Here is a 17147-nt window from a genome sequence, read left to right as displayed (position 1 = left end):
ACTTCAAAATACTGACATGTCAAAGTCTTTAATTTAGCACGGTCGCAATATGTCCTTTTTCGTGAGCTGTGCGCAATTCTCAGTCCCAATAAAAAAGGCTATTGATTCACAAAATACTTGGACAATGGTAATTTCCCAATGCACTTGAATTGTCATGGTCATGGCAGGCCATTGGTTTTATGCATTCGAATAGTAAAATATGCCCAATGCATGCAATTAACCATAAGTTAGCTACACTCACAACAGGTGTGTTAAGGTCACGATTATAGGCTACAAATGTTGCAATTATGGGCCAAAACTGGACAACAAATATATTTATGAATTTGTAAGCATTTTAAACAACAACATGTTTTCGGGCCGTTATTGCGGCTACAGGCCCAATAATGTTATCAGTAGCTCTATAGGCTATACCAGTCATAAGCACCATTACAACTACAACCCAAAGGACAACTTGTTATAACTCTATACTGGGGTCTAATTGGATACACAACATGCTTTGACATCTCTCGTAAATTGGTATGAATAAATCCCAATTGTATCAAGGTAGCAGCAGCCTGTGACCATTGGCAGAATGGTGATGGGTAAAAGATAACGAGAGTACGGCGTGAAGCAGTCTCTCGCTCCTCTGAGGTGCTCTTGCTAAATCCGGCGCCCTTTTGCAAATTATTAATCAGTGGTAATCCTTTCAAATCGTTTAGTCTAACTCGTTTTAATGTAAAAACTAAAGCATGCACAGTTAAATGTCAAAATAATAATAACGTCACTGTACACCACTTTGAAGGTGAGCTGGTGGCATCGATTCACCAGTGATGTAGGTAGGCAACGATGCGTTAAAATTTCAGAGTGAATAAGAGACTGAAAACCAGACGTTAAGACAAAAGACGAAGCCACTTCCATACTCCTCAAAATCTCCAAATAAACACCAAGGATACGGTAGATTAGCCTAATAAAACGTCGCAACTGTTTAACCTAATTATCACACGCAAAACATCTCATTAACACCCATAATATATTTCAATTCAGTTTAAACGTACTACAATTAAACATCACATTCTGAAAAAAACAGCCCCGATCCTGCTATGTGGTGTACCAAGATCTTGCCAAACCTTCATCTCATGGAAATGGGAATTTTCGACTCACCTGCTCTACCGGAGACTCCTCTTCATCCCCGGCTTGCTCTTCTCTCCATCGTTTTCATGGCACTGCAATGATGATCACAATTATTTTTAATTTTTAAATAAAATCGAATGTAAATATTTTGCTTTCAATTCATATGTTCTATTTAGTATTCTTGATTCAAATTAATATCTTAGCCCTCTCGTTATGTGCGCGCGCAGCTCGTTCACGACGGCAAGGTCAGGAGCCCCCACTGCCTTGCGCGTTCCTAGGCAACGATTGGGATACGCGTGAGCGAAATAAGAAAAGGGGATGTATCTGTAACTTGGTCTAATCAAAATTACGCATATTTTATTAGAATGATTAGGCTATTTAGTACATAACGCATCAGGTAGCCTATAGACTAGGGCTATGGCTTTCCCTGGGTACTTTGTGTAACAAAAGACCGTGATGCAGACTCAGGTCTCATCTAATTTAAAATTATGTTATGTGTGTGATAAGCATAACCGATGCTCATTACGGATAGGCCCATATAATTAGGAAATAAAATACTAATAATTGAATAGGATCTTTATGGATAGACATATAGTCTGCATTCTTCCTGACAATCCAATGGAAATCATTTGAAAACATTCTGCACATTCTGCTAAAACCATCTCAATGCTTTAATGGAAAAATGGTGCAGGTATTGAATAAGGAAGTTTGTTTTAATAGAAATACAATTAAAGGTTTTCACATGAGAATGGTCTAATATAGACAAATTAATTGTAGCCTAGTAAATGGTGAATAGTTGTAAAATAAGTTCCAAGCAAGAATAGGCCTCAGTAATAGGGCTCAGCAACAGGTGCTCAGCATCACCCACCCAAACACAGAACTCCCTATTTGTGATATCTGGTACTGACGCTAAATCGGACACCTTCCTCTTGTGGTGAGTTTACATACCACAGCCATCGAGTGCCACTTGAGTGAGAAACGATGTTTTACAATCACAATAATTCTTCCTAGGAGAGTAATTTCACCTTTAGGCTCACATAGATGACAGTTTTGCAAAGCCAGATGAAAGAGAAATGCCGTCTCTTTTTTTCAAAATGTACTATATGTTACGATTTGCCAGACGTATGATATGTTATGATCTCTATCTAAGTGGCTAGGTGGCTAATGTTAGCTAGCTGGCTAATGTTTGTTTGGCCAGGGGTTAGGGTTAATTTTAGGAGTTAGGTTAAAGGGTTAGGGTAAGGTTTTTATTTTTTAATTTGACCTTTATTTAACTAGGCAAGTCAGTTAACCAACTCCAATTTGCTTACCGCCCCAATAGGTCCACTGACGATGCAATCGCCATCACACTGCACACTGCCCTATCACATCTGGACAAAAGGAATATCTATGTAAGAATGTTGTTCATTGACTACAGCTCAGCATTTAACACTATAGTACTCTCCAAACTCGTCATTAACCGGTTGAATCTAGGGGGCACTATTTTCATTTTTGGAAAAATAACGTTCCCAAAGTAAACAAGCTATTTTGTCAGGACAAGATGCTAGAATATGCATATAATTGACAGCTTAGGATAGAAAACACTCTAAAGTTTCCAAAACTGTAAAAATATTGTCTGTGAGTATATCAGAACTGATATTGCAGGCGAAAGCCTGAGAAAAATCCAATCAGGAAGGGACTCTTATTTAGAAAGCTCTGCATTCCTATGCGTCCCTATTGAGCAGTGAATGAGATATCAACCAGATTCCTTTTTCTATGGCTTCCCTAATGTGTCTAGTGTCACAATACATAGTTTCAGGCCTTTATTTTGAAAAATGAGCCTGAACGTCAACATTGCATCAGTGGTCAGCTGGAGTCTCTCAGAGTGTTTTGTGCGTAAGAGACAAATGCGGCCATTGTTTCTCTCTTTCCTACTAAGAAGCCACCTGTCCCGGTTGATATATTATCGAATAGATATTTGAAAAACACGTTGAGGATTGATTATAAACAATGTTTGCCATGTTTCTGTCGATATTATGGAGTTAATTTGGAATATTGTTTGGCGTTGTCGTGACTGCAATTTATTTCTCAGCCAAACGTGAAGAACTAACGGAGTTATTTCGGCTATAAAAAATAATATTTTGGGAAAAAAGGACCATTTGCTATCTAACTGGGAGTCTTGTGAGTGAAAACATCCGAAGCTGATCAAAGGTAAACGATTTAATTTGAATGCTTTTATGATTTTCGTGACCAGATTGCCTGCTGCTAGCTAGGCATAATGCTATGCTAGGCTATCGATAAACTCACACAAATGTTTGTCTTGCTTTGGCTGTAAAGCATATTTTGAAAATCTGAGATGACAGGGTGATTAACAAAAGGCTAAGCTGTGTTTCAATATATTTCACTTGTGATTTCATGAATATGAATATTTTCTAGTAATATTTATGTCCATTGCATTAGGGCAGTAGGGTAGCCTAGTGGTTAGAGCGTTGGACTAGTAACCGGAAGGTTTCAAGTTCAAACCCCCGAGCTGACAAGGTACAAATCTGTTGTTCTGCCCCTGAACAGGCAGTTTAACCCATCATTGAAAATAAGAATTTGTTCTTAACTGACTTGCCTAGTTAAATAAAGGTAAAATAAAAAATAAATATGCTAATTAGTGTCAGTTGATGACAACACTCCCAGATCCGGGATGGGTAATTACAAGATTAAGCTCAAGACCCTGGGTCTCGATCCCGCCCTGTGCAACTATGTCATGGACTTTGATGTGCCGCCCCCAGGTGGTGAAGGTAGGAAACAACATCTTCACCACGCTGATCCTCAACACTGGGGCCCCACAAGGGTGTGTTCGCACCCCTCTCCTGTACTCCCTGTACACCCATGACTGTGTGGCCATGCACGCTTCCAACTCAATCATCAAGTTTACAGATGACACTACAGTGGTAGGCCTGATTAACAACGACGAGACGGCCTACAGGGAGGAAGTGAGGGCCTTCGGAGTGTAGTGTCAGGAAAATAACTTCTCACTTAACGTCAACAAAACAAAGGAGATTTATCGTGGGCTTCAGGAAACAGCAGAGGGTGCACCCCCCCATCCACATCGATGGGACAGTAGTGGAGAAGGTGGAAAGTTTTAAGTTCCTCGGTGTACACATCATGGACAAATTGAAATGGTCCACCCACACCGACAGTGTGGTGAAGAAGGCGCAGCAGCGCCTCTTCAACCTCAGGAGGCTGAAGAAATTTGGCTTGTCACCGAAAACACTCCCAAACTTTTACAGATGCACAATCGAGAGCATCCTGTAGGGCTGTATCACCGCCCCACCGTATCACCGCCTGGTACAGCAACTGCTCCGCCCACAATAGTAAGGCTCTCCAGAAGGTAGTGCAGTCTGCACAACGCATCACCGGGGGCAAACTACCTGCCCTCCAGGACACCTACAGCAGCCGATGTCACAGGAATGCCAAAAAGATCATCAAGGACAACAATCACCCGAGCCACTGCATGTTCACCCGCTATCATCCAGAAGGCGAGGTCAGGTGCATCAAAGCTGGGACCAAGAGACTGTAAAACAGCTTCTATCTCAAGGCCATCAGACTGTTAAACACATTGAGTGGCTGCTGCCAACATACAGACTCAAATCTCTTGCCACTTTAATAAATGTAATAAATGGATTTAATAAAAGGTATCACTAGTCACTTTAAATAAAACCACTTTAATAATGTTTACATATCCTACATTACTCATCTCAGTATGTATATACTGTATTCTATACCATCTACTGCATCTTGCCTATGCCGCTCGGCCATCTCTCATCCATATATTTATATGTACATATTCTTAATATTCCCTTTACACTTGTGTGTATAAGGTAGTTGTTGTGAAATTGCTTGATTACTTGTTAGATATTACTGCACTGTCGGAACATGGTGCACATGTCCTTTGCACCCTCATGCTGCAGTAAGGCGAGGGAAGTAGCTAGATAGTGTAGCCAATTTCAGGCCAGGGTGACATCTAAAGCACAACTATTGTAGTGATTTTCACCGAAAATTTAGGTTACAACTACGGCATTAACATCTAAAAATGTTTGTAAAATCAACAAAAAATGAGCTACTCCGATAAAAACGAAATGATTGTGAACACACTCCCAAGTCCCAATTTCGGCAGACAAGTTTTTAATTCTCTCTGAAGTTTCTAGTCACACCTATGGATAGCTAGCTGGGAAGGGCTCATCATGACAACTGACTTCACTGACCAGTGTTGCCAACTATGTTTCTGCTGAGTTTCGCTGTTGCCGCGACGACGTCACAGCACCAATTTGCCTTGCTGCAGCACGAATATGGTCCCCAACGTAGCGTTATCGCCCCCTCCTCTTCTATTTCCCATCCTGTGTGTGCGCAATGCTGCGACTTATGTTACATATACTGCAACTCTCGTTTGCGGCAGAATTGATAAGGAAAAGTCGCTGGAACTGACTTAAAAAACACTGGAACTGACTTAATCGAATCCACTCGACTATTGCTGCGCGAGATACGTAATCAATGTATTTGGGAACCAGGCGTGGCATTGCCATGAAAGTGTTGTTCAAAATGTTGGTACATAAAAGAAAGAGTCGTCTTTTGTAACTCGTTGTAGAACTTAGGTCATTTTACGATTCTCTGATGGAAAGATGCAATGAGGATGAGAGGCCCGTAAACGTTAACTTCGGGAAAGCAGTGCTCGTACCGTAGTTCTTGCTGTAAAATTGACTAATGGACGTATAAAGGGGAGGAATTGCACATGCAGGAACGCCCTGAATTGCGCGCCGCAATCACACCCTTCTAAACAATTCCACGAGGAGCGTTTGAAAAAGAAACACTTTAATTGAACAATTGAACAGTTGCTAATTCTACAGGATTAGCATTGAAAGCGTGACTAGCGGTGGGGAAATCAGGTAATAAAGTGGCTGTAGATCATTTGAAAAACGTTTAAGTTAATAGAATGACAGTAAAACACTCGTGTTTTCTGAGTAGACAGCTGAAATTCACCACGATTGTGTTAATGTTCCACCTTGATGGCAAACTTTCTGTACAGTAATTTTAGCTCCGGCGATGGTCCAATGAATGTGTTTTATAATAATTCTGCATATAATTATTCTGTTAACATGTATTATCTTGAACCTGTCTTGCAGATCTATTGTCGTGGGCTTTTTGCAAGTTAATGATCCTCACGTATTAAGTGTTGCATATTGTTTTTCAGAGGGAAATCAAAGGACACTGATTCCCCCGTCCCATTTCACAGCAAGCATCCAGTCTGCCTCAATCACAGTACCAGGGACTGCAATGGGTGAGGGACCACACCAATAACATGGGTCACCCCTGCCACAACACCACCAAACCAGAGGATTCTGATCTGGAGAGAGAGGTGAGCAGTGATTTATCATCATGGCATATAGACTGACCAGGTGAATCCAGGGTAAAGCTATGATCCATTATTGATGTCACTTGAGAAATCTATGTCAATCAGTGTAGATGAAGGGGAGGAGACGGGTTAAAGAAGGTTTTTTTAAAGCCTTGAGACATGGATTGTGTATGTGTGCCATTCAAATAACATTTTATTTGTCACATACACATGGTTAGCAGATGTTATTGCAATGTGCTTGTGCTTCTAGTTCCAACAGTGCAGTAATATCTAACATGTAATCTAACAATTCCACAACAACTACCTTATACACACAAATCTAAAGGGGTGAATGAGAATATGTAGATGTAAGTATATGGATGAGCGATGGCCGAGCTGCATATGTAACCAATGTGAAATGGCTAGCTAGTTAGCGGGGTGCGCACTAATAGTGTTTCAATCGGTGACGTCACTCGCTCTGAGACCTTGAAGTAGTTGTTCCCCTTGCCCTGCAAGGTCTGCGGCTTTTGGGTAAAGATGCTTCGTGGGAGGCAGTTGTTGATGTGTGCAGAGGGTCCCTGGTTCGAGCCCAGGGGCGAGGAGAGGGATGGAAGCTAAACTGTTACATTGATGCTGTTGACCCGGATCACTGGTTGCTGCGGAAGAGGTCAACTCCTGACACCACACTCCGAGTGCCCTCACCACCTCCCTGTAGGCTGTCTTGTCGTTGTTGGTAATCAAGCCCACTACTGTTGTGTCATCTGCAAACTTGATGATTGAGTTGGTGTGCATGGTCACGCAGTTGTGGGTGAACAGAGAGTACAGGGGGGGCTGAGCATGCACCCTTGAGGATCACCGAAGTGGAGATGTTGTTTCCTACAATCTCTGATGTGTCTCTAGAAGGCAACCCTTGATCGTAGTGGTTTTGGATCGCCTACTGGAATTAGCTCAATTGTCCTGGGTGGTTTTCCGAACAGAGGATCCACTTCGGGAGAGTCATATTTCTGGTCGTAATGTTGGTAAGTTGACGTTGCTCTTATATCCAATAGTTCTTCCCGGATGCATGTAATAAGACTTAACATTTCCTGGGGTAACAATGTAAGAAATAATACATTAAAAAAACAAAATACTGCATACTGTAATTGCTGGACTATTAAGCGCACCTGAATATAAACCGCACCCACTGAATTATAAAAAAATCTGTCTTTTGTACATAAATAAGCCATACATGTCTATAAGCCGCAGGTGCCTAGCGGTACATTGAAACAAATTAACTTTACACAGCCTTTAAACGAAACACGGCTTGTAACAAAAAGAAATAGGCTTTAACGAAACACGGCTTGTAACAAAAATTAAAACAGTAGCCTATCAAGAAAGTCATTGGTCACTATCTTCCTCCTCCTGTGCACTGAAACCACTGAAGTCATCTCCTTTGGTGTTGGAGTTGAATAGCCAGTTTTTTGGCGGCATGAATCTTGTGAAAGCGGGAAAAATCCATAAATTAGCCGCGTCATTGTATAAACTGCGAGGTTCAAAGTGTGGGAATAAAGTAGCGGCTTATAGTCCGGAAATTACGGTAGTTTCCTAAGAACTTGAAGCGATCTCTGTCGGCGCTATGATTCAGAGGGTGAATGGGCAAGACAAAAGACAAGACTAAATATTTATGTGCCTTTGAACGGGGTATGGTAGTAGGTGCCAGGTACACTGATTTGTGTCAAGAACTGCAATGCTGCTGGGTTTTTCACACAAGTTTCCGTGTGTATCAAGAATGGTCCACCACCCAAAGGGCATCCAGCCAACTGTGAAAAGCGTTGTTGGCGATGTGGGAGGAGTTATGTATGACTGAGCTCAGCCAAGTCACTGGGGAGCTGGTTCAAAAGAGAGAGGAAAAAGAGAGCCTCAGCACCCAGGTAACAGTTATTCACAAGAACTCTAGGTTTTTGTTTATTTTCATCCCAGCTCACCCGTGATAGTAACTGGGGGAAATTTCAGTTGGTTTGCATCTAGATTGCAGCCACTGAGGTTTTCCTACCAACAGCAACAATGGTATGATTGCAAAACTGTATATTGACTGTCCAAAAAAATGGTGTAGAAGCCTCGTCAGTTATGCTTGTAGCCCCCAATGACTGCCATTGTGAATCACTGCTTCACCCCATTTGTTTATACCTTTTATTTTTACCCCTTTTTGTCTCCCCAATTTCGTGGTATCCAATTGGTAGTAGTTAGTCTTGTCTCATCGCTGCAACTCCCGTACGGACTCAGGAGAGGCGAAGGTCGAGAGCCATGCGTCCTCCGAAACACAACCCAACCAAGCCGCACTGCTTCTTGACACAACGCACATCCAACCCGAAAGCCAGCCGCACCAATGTGTCGGAGGAAACACCGTACACCTGGCGACCTGGTCAGAGTGCACTGCGTCCGGCCCGCCACACAAGTCGCTAGTGTGCAATGAGACAAGGACATCCCTGCCGGACAAACCCTCCCTAACCCGGACGACACTGGGCCAATTGTGCGTCGACCTCCTGGTCGCGGCCGGCTGCGACAGAGCCTGGGCTCAAACCCAGAATCTAAGGTGGCACAGCTAGCACTGTGATGCAGTGCCTTAGACCACTGTGCCACCCAGGAGGCTCACCCCATTTATTGTTTAAATATCAATTCCCTGCTCCCAGGTTTCCATTCAAACCTCTTTATGTACTCCATTGACTTTGTATTACACAATGTTTTCTGTCTGTTGTATGCAGCTGGAGAGGGAGTCTGGGGAGGTGGAGACGCTGAGGAGTGAAGTGCAGACAGGAGGCCCAGAGGCTGACCAGGGAAGCTGAGACGGCTAGGCTGCAGGCTTGGGAGGAAGTCAAGCAGGAAATGCAGAAACTAAAGAAGCAACTGGATGAATCCAACAGGAAACATGAAACGCAGGTAACAAGACCTCTTCAAATTGTTCGAATTTCTTTCTGAACAATTGAGCAAACATGCTGCATATCAATTGAACATTCCAATAAGACTATTTTAAAGAAAGTATTCAGACCCCTTGTCCTTTTCCACATTTTTTTCTACTTTTAGCCCATAGAATTTGTAGTAATGCTGGAGTCAATCAAATATCACATGAATACACATTTGACACATGGCAAAATGTATGTCGAATTGGAAGATAATTAGTTTTAAAGCTGCAACATTTTCTCTCTGCCAACGAGGGGTGTTGTGAACAGTTGTTGATCAGTGCTTGTGCCCATAGAAATAGATGTGGCACACACAGGGGGTGTGGGATGTTCCCCAACGCTGGAAGGGGGGCTTGAGTGAAAAAGTTTGGTAACCCCTGCTCTAAGGAAACACAAGGAAAAGGACAGTTGGTGCTTTAACTGAGCAGAGAAATTGGTTGTTCCTCCAGCAGAGAAAGTGTTGCCTGTAGAACAAGGTTTATCTTGGCTGATTTAATATGCAAATATGCTCATACCATACATTCATATTACTATATAATAAGTAGTCTCCAGTATTCTAATCTGAATTCCTCTATAGAAGCTGAATAAGGAGAAGGAGGCTCTGCAGGTGACAACAGAGTTTGACGGTCAGACTCAACTCTGAATGACATATTGGCCCTACAAGAGGAGAAGAGGGTTGAGAAGGCATGTGATCAATTGTTAACGGTGCCATAGCTGATGTAAAATCCCTTTTATTTTTGTCAGATATTTTATTAATATCCATTCCCACATGTGTATAACTATCTAAGAGCTCTGAGGGTTACGCAAAGGCTTAGTCATGTCCACAGACTAGGTCAGACCCTCTTGAAGGCACTCTGGTTCTGCACCGCTGGAGAGAGAAGGTCTTCATGTTGTTGGTCGAGCTTCGCTCAAAGGACATTGAACTGAGGGGAGAAAAGGACAATTGTACAGTATGTTCCTTTAAGAGTTTTATATATTTTTCAAACAGACAAATGACCACTCACTATAAAATAATGTTCAGTCTATTCATCGGCGAATTGTGATGAGGAATATTTTCGAAACATCCATGAGTCTATTGTGTGTCCTTTTGTTTCAGATCTCGTCTCTGGAGCAGGAGGTGAAGGAGAAGTACCAGTCTAGTGTGTTCCAGCACAGCCTGCAGGACAGAACAGCTGCGCTGGACCTGGAGAGTGTGGCTTGGGAGGTGAGGAGGAACAGGGTACAGTCTCTGGGATTGTCTCCATGCATCCCTTCATAGGATGTCTTTCCTCCATTTTGTTGAAACAGGATGCATCTGCCATTGCCACAGGGAGGTGCCAATTACCTATGCCATGTTAGCACAGCAGAGGGTGCTGCTTCTCATTAAAACATTTGTTACGCACCACCAATCAGTATTAAATCCACATGTTCAAGCTGAAAGACTATTGTTAGAGCTTACTCATAATGTTGCACAACAATAAATAAAGCTGCATAGGCTATTACATTTTTTTGTCTGACATGGTAGGAAAAGAGGGATGGACAGAACAAGGTAAAATGAAAATCAAACACATTTCTCTCCTGAAGGGGAACTTCATTTTCTACACAGAGCCAATCAAATGCTAGGGTTGAATGCCATTTAAATGCAAAAGAGTCAACGAGATGAGATTTGGAAGGATGACCCTGTGAGACTAATTGCAAGTTTACCATGTTAAGAAATATTCTGCTATTGTTTTATCAAACTGACGACTGTCCCCAGGCGTGAGATGGGTCTGGTGAGTGAGTATAAGGGCGCTCGGAACACAGCCCTGCAGACTTCTGTGGCCTTGGAGGAGCAGCAGCAGCAGAGACCCTCAGGGAAGAACAACACTCTGAAAGCCAAAGACAAGCTACAGACCGGAGGTAACTTCCACCTACACACCATATTGTCACATTGCCTCTTCATATGAATACCCTCTTTTATTATGTTATACAAGTAGTGTGCCTTCACAAAGTATTCATACCCCTGAACTTATTCCACATTTTGTTGTGTTAGAGCCTGAATTCAAAATAGATTAAACATGTTTTTATCACCCATCTACATTCAATGACAAAGTTAAAATGTTTTTAGAATCTAATGTATTACAAATAATATACAGAAATATCTAATTTACATAAGTATTCACACCCCTGAGTCAATACATGTTAGAATCACATTTGGCAGCGATTAAAGCTGTGTCTTTCTGGGTAAGTCTCTACGCGCTTTGCACACCTGGATAATTATTTTTACAATTCTTCAAGCTCTGTCAAGTTGCAGGATGCATGTTTTGGAATAATTTTATTCTGTACAGACTTCTTTCTTTTCACTCTGTCATTTCAGGTTAGTATTTTGGAGTAAATACAATGTTGATGATCCATCCTCAGTTTTCTCCTATCACAGCCATTAAACTCTAACTGTTTTAAAGTTACCATTGGCATCATGGTGAAATCCCTGATCTGGAATGCCTAGATCTTTGTAGTGACTGGTAGTATTGATACACCATCCAAAGTGTCATTAATAACTTCACCATGATCAAAGGGATATTTAATATCTGTTGTTTTTATGGATCTACCAATTTCTTTGCAAGGTATTGGAAAACCTCCCTGGTCTTTGTGGTTGAATCTGTGTTTGATATTCACTGCTCAACTGAGGGAACATACAGATAATTGTATGTGTGGGGTAGAGAGATGAGGTAGTCTATCAAAAATCATGTTAAAGACTGTTGCACACAGAGTCCGTGCAACTTATGTGACTTGTTAAGCACATTTTTACTCCTGAACTTTTTTAGGCTTGCCATAACAGGGATTGAATACTTATTAACACAAGACATTTCAACTTTATAGTTTTTATTAATTTGTAAAAACATATCCACTTTGACATTATGGGGTATTGTGTGTTGGCCAGTGACACAACATCTCAATCCATTTTAAATTCAGGCTTTAACACAACAAAATGTGGAAAAGTCAAGAGGTGTGAATACTTTCTGAAGGCACTGATAAGTATTCAATCCCTGTTGTGACGAGTCTAAAAACGTTCAGGAGTAGAAATGTGCTTAACAAGTCACACATTTATAAAACTGATGAAACTGTCATTTGACTACAGATAACATATCTATAGACACATAGTAATAACCATTGAACTGTTCTGTGTGTTCCCTTTTAGACTCAGTGGTCCTCAGCTAAGAGGACGATGTAGAGGAGGACGGGGTGGGGCAGTCCAGAGCCAAAAGAGAACTCCCAAAAGTGACCTTCTGCAAAAAGTACTGGGAACTTTTTTGCTTTCACTGCAAGTTTTGAACAATCCATTTCTCTTTTGAAATTGAACTTTTCAAGTTTCAAATCTTTGTTTATTATGACATTCCATTACATACTTATGTAACTCAGACTCTTTATAAAATAACACTGTTGACACAACAGCAATGTTTTTTGTAGGATTTCATGAATGTTCTTACTGTTAATTAGCGCTGAATAGTAAAGTAATGTCCTCTAGCTTATACCAGTGAGAGATACCATTCCTCACCTTTGGCTGGCAGGCTACGGCCAGGGGAGAAGCTGACGGACTGATGAGTTCATATAAGGTAGGCGGGCATGTGGCCTGTGCTCTCAGTCTAATCGATAAGTCAATGCGTTTTCTCCCAGGGCCTCACAGCAAGGAGGAGCATGACAGGAAAATCAAATGAATGGATAGCCTCGATCAAAACCACATGCTGCCTTCCACTGAAGAAGACTAAATAACAGGCTGAGTTATGACCCTAAGTGCTCTGAACTGTAGTACTGGAGAAAGGAGATTGACCTCTGCTGATGGTTTTGTAGTCTTGCTATTGGTTGTGTTTATAAAGACATGAATCAGCATTTTCTTGGACAAAGCTGTGTATTGTTTTGTGTGACGACATAATGTAATATTTTTAACTTTAATTGTGTCTTTTGAAGTGCTGTTTTGAAAGCACTTAGAACTTAAGAAGCATTTCATGAAAATGAGGTGTGTGTGCGCTCTATTAGAAATGGAGAGGTCATGATAACAAAGAACTCATTCCAGAGAATCAGGAGCAGATTGTGAAATGTTCAGATGGCTCTTACTTAAAGTGACCTCAAAATCCACAGCCAATCAGCAGCTGCCATCAGCTGGTCATTACTGTAAATGGAAGTCCGGTCTAACTGGAAGAGATGTTCAATTTAGTGTTATGAAAGTAGCTATGTCCCTTTCTAAGTTCAATTCTATATCCATTATGAAGCTGCAGTAGCTGGCTAAAGTAATGACCAACCAGAAAAACAACCTGAAATGCAGAAGATAAAAATACACAGGTTTATGTAGGCATTCGTGATTATGATGAGAAATTGAATTCATTAATTTTGTTTAACCCTAGTTCCTGCTTGTGTCCCTAGCCATCATCTTTTCTTGTTTTCCTTTTACAGAACACCATTACAGTGTCATGACATTTATTCAGCACTAATTGGGGCTGAGGCTCGATCAAGCATATCTGTCTGAGGCACAATACAAACTCTGTCGTTGAAGTGATAAGATAACCAAGCTATCTACAGTTTTTACCATCAGTAAGTAGGTGACGTGCTAGATGCAAGGTTATTTTGGCCAGTGTAAAGGCAGTTTGAGTGTGTGCAGGAAATGTAGGGTGATTAATTTTTTCCCCCAGAAGGCTGTTAAGTAGCAACAAGACTGATTTAATGTATTTTCTGCCCAACAGTGTCCTCATCAGACTCCAGCAGCTCTAAAGCATTGTTTGGTTTGGTGCAGAGAGCCCTGACATAACGTGTATCCTATGCAGTTAGGGGTTCCATTTTTCATTCCAGTGTCCTCCCTCTCTCAGGTTATTGTTATCACAATGTATGTTTAGCTACGGCTCACTGACACTGTAATTACTTTCATTTATGTATTGGTGTTGTCATGTATATGTACACAGATTGACATGAATAGTTTTCTCTGCATGTTAGTACTATAATGAAGAACATTTCTGTTATAATCAATGTAGGACTGTCTATTCTGATCAGGCCTATATCTCTAGAGGACTACCAATCCATCTAATTGAGTGGACAACTTTAGATGATGGCAAATACTATGTACGTACTAATCTATAGTATAATAACAAATGTAATCCCACTGGTGGCTTGCCTCTGAAGCTAAGCAGAGTTGGTCCTGGACGGTCCCTGGATGGGAGACCAGTGGTGTTAGAGGGCCAGTAGGAGTCACTTTTTCCCCTGGTATTTTTTCTTTATCCCAATGCCCCAGGGCAGTGATTGGGAACATTGCCCTGTATAGGGTGTCGTCTTTCAGATGGGATGTTAAACGGGTGTGCTGACACTCCGTGTTCAATAAAGATCCCATGGCACTTATTGTTAGAGTAGAGGTGTTAACCTTGGTGTCCTGGCTAAATTCCTGATCTGGCCCTCAAACCATCATGGCCACCTAATCAAATTATTTGTCACATGTGCCAAATACAGGTGTAGACCTTTACAGTGAAATGCTTACTTACCAGCCTTAACCAACAATGCAGTTTAAAAAAGAAAATAAATAAAAGTAACAAATAATTAGAGCAGAAGTAAAATAACAATAGCGAGGCTATATACAGGGGGTACAGGTACAGAGTCATGCTGGGGCATCGGTTAGTCGAGGTAATATGTACATGTAGGTAGAGAAGAGTAGCAGCAGTGTAAAGGGGGGGGGGGGGGGGGTGCAAAACAAATAGTTTGGGTAGCCATTTTATTAGATGTTCAGGCTTGTTCTTATGGCTTGTCCCCAGCTTCCAATTGCTCATTCATCCCCTCCGCTCCCCCCGTAACTATTCCCCATGTTGTTGCTGTAATTGAGAATGAGTTCTCAGTCAACTTACTGGTAAAATAAGGGTTAAATAACAGTTCAAAAGAAACACAAGTCCTCTGGATTCAACTCTTCCATTTCATTCCCATTTCCACCTGCAGCAACATTTTCAAACGGCAGAGGGCGTTTGCTGTCCAGTAACGATGGCTGACATTGCAGATGATGTCATGTGAGTCTTTCAGTGGGCTTTATTTGTTATTACACTTAGACACTGACACATGCACCGTAACAAACAGAGTGACAGAACCGCTATTACTATTGGCTGTGGGGAGTGTGCTGTTTTTTGCACTGAAAGCAACTGATTCAGTGAGTACTTACAAATAAATATTCTATGTCAGCTTCTACTACATCTTGTACCATGTTCATACTGCACATTTCCCTGAGGATGTGACAATTCCCATAGCAGTCCATTACTTTATTGGGCTTAATAAAAATGCCTTCTTGTGAAACAGAAATAACATGTAGCACTTGGACAGAGAGAGGAAACTCGCCCACCAGCACTTACAGCCTTCTATCTCCGTTTCTCCCCACACAGCCAAGTGTGCAATCTTCATGTCAGCACAGTGATAACAATGATCTGATGAAAAACCTGCAGAAGGCAACAAATGATCCCTCTATTCATAACCAAACATGCATAGCCTACCTGAAACATTTCAGTAGGTTTCAGTTGCTTCAGCAGCTTGGCAAGAGTATTGTGGCACAGTAGCAAGGCAACATAGTGGTAGCTAACTTATGAATAATTGTATAGGTTATTGCAAGCCAAACAAGACATGACATAATTGAGGCGATTAAAAAGCTGTCAATAAGCTCACAGACCTTTTTATTAGCAATTCAGAATTAATCATATGTAAAATACGAGATTCAGACGAGCAGGAAGGCACTGACCTCCTTGGCTCAGTCACCTACCATCCTTACCTAACGATGCTGGGCAGCCTCCCTGTAAGCAGCTGCTGATCTGTTGGAGAGGAGGGGCAGACAAGGGCCGGGGGGGAAAAGTGTATGCTATGGCACTCAGTGCTGTTTTGTAGTTAGGAAGATGATCAAATCTAGTGGAAAAGGAAAACATCTTAAACTTAAAACTGTCTGTTGTCTTTGGACCATATGGCACATAAACACTATGTACAAAGTATGTGGACGCCCTTTCAAATTTGTGGATTTGACTATTTTAGGCACACCTGCTGTTGACAGCTGTATAACATCGGGCACACAGCCATTCAATCTCCATAGACAAACATTGGCTGTAAAATGGTCTTACTTAAGAGCTCAGTGACTTTAAACATGGCACCGTCACATAGGATGCCACCTTTCCAACAAGTCAGTTCCTCAAATGTCTGCCTTGCTATACCTGCTCCAGTCAACTGTTAGTGGTGTTATTGTGAAGTGGACATTTCTAGGAGCAAAAACTGCTCACAATCTCACAGAACGGGACCGCCGAGTGCTGAAGCGCGTAGTGCTTTAAAATGGTATGTTCTTGGTTGCAACACTCACTACCGAGTTCCAAACTGCCGCTAGAAGCGACATCAGCACAATAACTGTTCGTTGGGAGATTCATGAAATGGGTTTTGCTGGCCGAGCAGCCGCACACAGGCCTAAGTTCACCATGTGCAATGCCAAGCGTCTGGAGTGGTGTAAATCTCGCCGCCATTGGACTCTGGAGCAGTGGAAACGCATTCTCTGGTGTGATGAATCACGCTTCACCATCTGGCAGTTCGACAGACGAATTTGGGTTTGGCGGATACCAGGGGAACACTACCTGCCAGAATGTGTAGTACCAACTGTAAAGTTTGGTGGAGGAGGAATAATAGTCGGGCTGTTTTCCATGGTTCGGGCCCCTAGTTCCAGTAAAGGGAAATCTTAATGATACAGCATACAATGACATTCTAGACGATTAAGTATTTCCAACTTTCCTGTTTCAGCA

The 17147-nt window shown here is 41.8% G+C and overlaps 1 protein-coding gene and 1 long non-coding RNA gene across 5 annotated transcripts in view; one reads left to right on the top strand and one right to left on the bottom strand.

The window, feature by feature from the left end:
• LOC124009528 (neuroligin-3-like) overlaps positions 1-1347 on the bottom strand; it is a 28040-nt gene extending 26693 nt beyond the window's left edge. For both annotated transcript variants that reach the window (XM_046321394.1, XM_046321403.1), the window contains exon 1: positions 1141-1347. The gene's annotated coding sequence lies outside the window, so the exon portion shown is untranslated. The remainder of the gene's footprint in view (positions 1-1140) is intronic.
• Positions 1348-5527: 4180 nt separating this feature from the next.
• Positions 5528-14790, top strand: LOC123994405. 3 transcript variants are annotated; one of them, XR_006831654.1, is made up of 8 exons: positions 5534-6023; positions 6329-6493; positions 9211-9385; positions 9983-10355; positions 10502-10609; positions 11141-11283; positions 12563-12659; positions 13039-14790. It is a non-coding gene; the product is annotated as an uncharacterized LOC123994405 (long non-coding RNA). The 3 variants fall into 3 exon arrangements; XR_006831655.1 differs by having other exon boundaries at positions 5528-6023; positions 9958-10355; positions 12563-14790; XR_006831653.1 differs by having other exon boundaries at positions 5536-6023; positions 12563-14790.
• Positions 14791-17147: the final 2357 nt, after the last annotated feature.

This window comes from Oncorhynchus gorbuscha, linkage group LG02, assembly GCF_021184085.1.
Source record: "Oncorhynchus gorbuscha isolate QuinsamMale2020 ecotype Even-year linkage group LG02, OgorEven_v1.0, whole genome shotgun sequence".
NCBI lineage: Eukaryota > Metazoa > Chordata > Actinopteri > Salmoniformes > Salmonidae > Oncorhynchus > Oncorhynchus gorbuscha.
The sequence above is the reverse complement of the archived record's forward strand: the minus strand, read 5'-3'. Positions and strand labels throughout refer to the sequence as shown.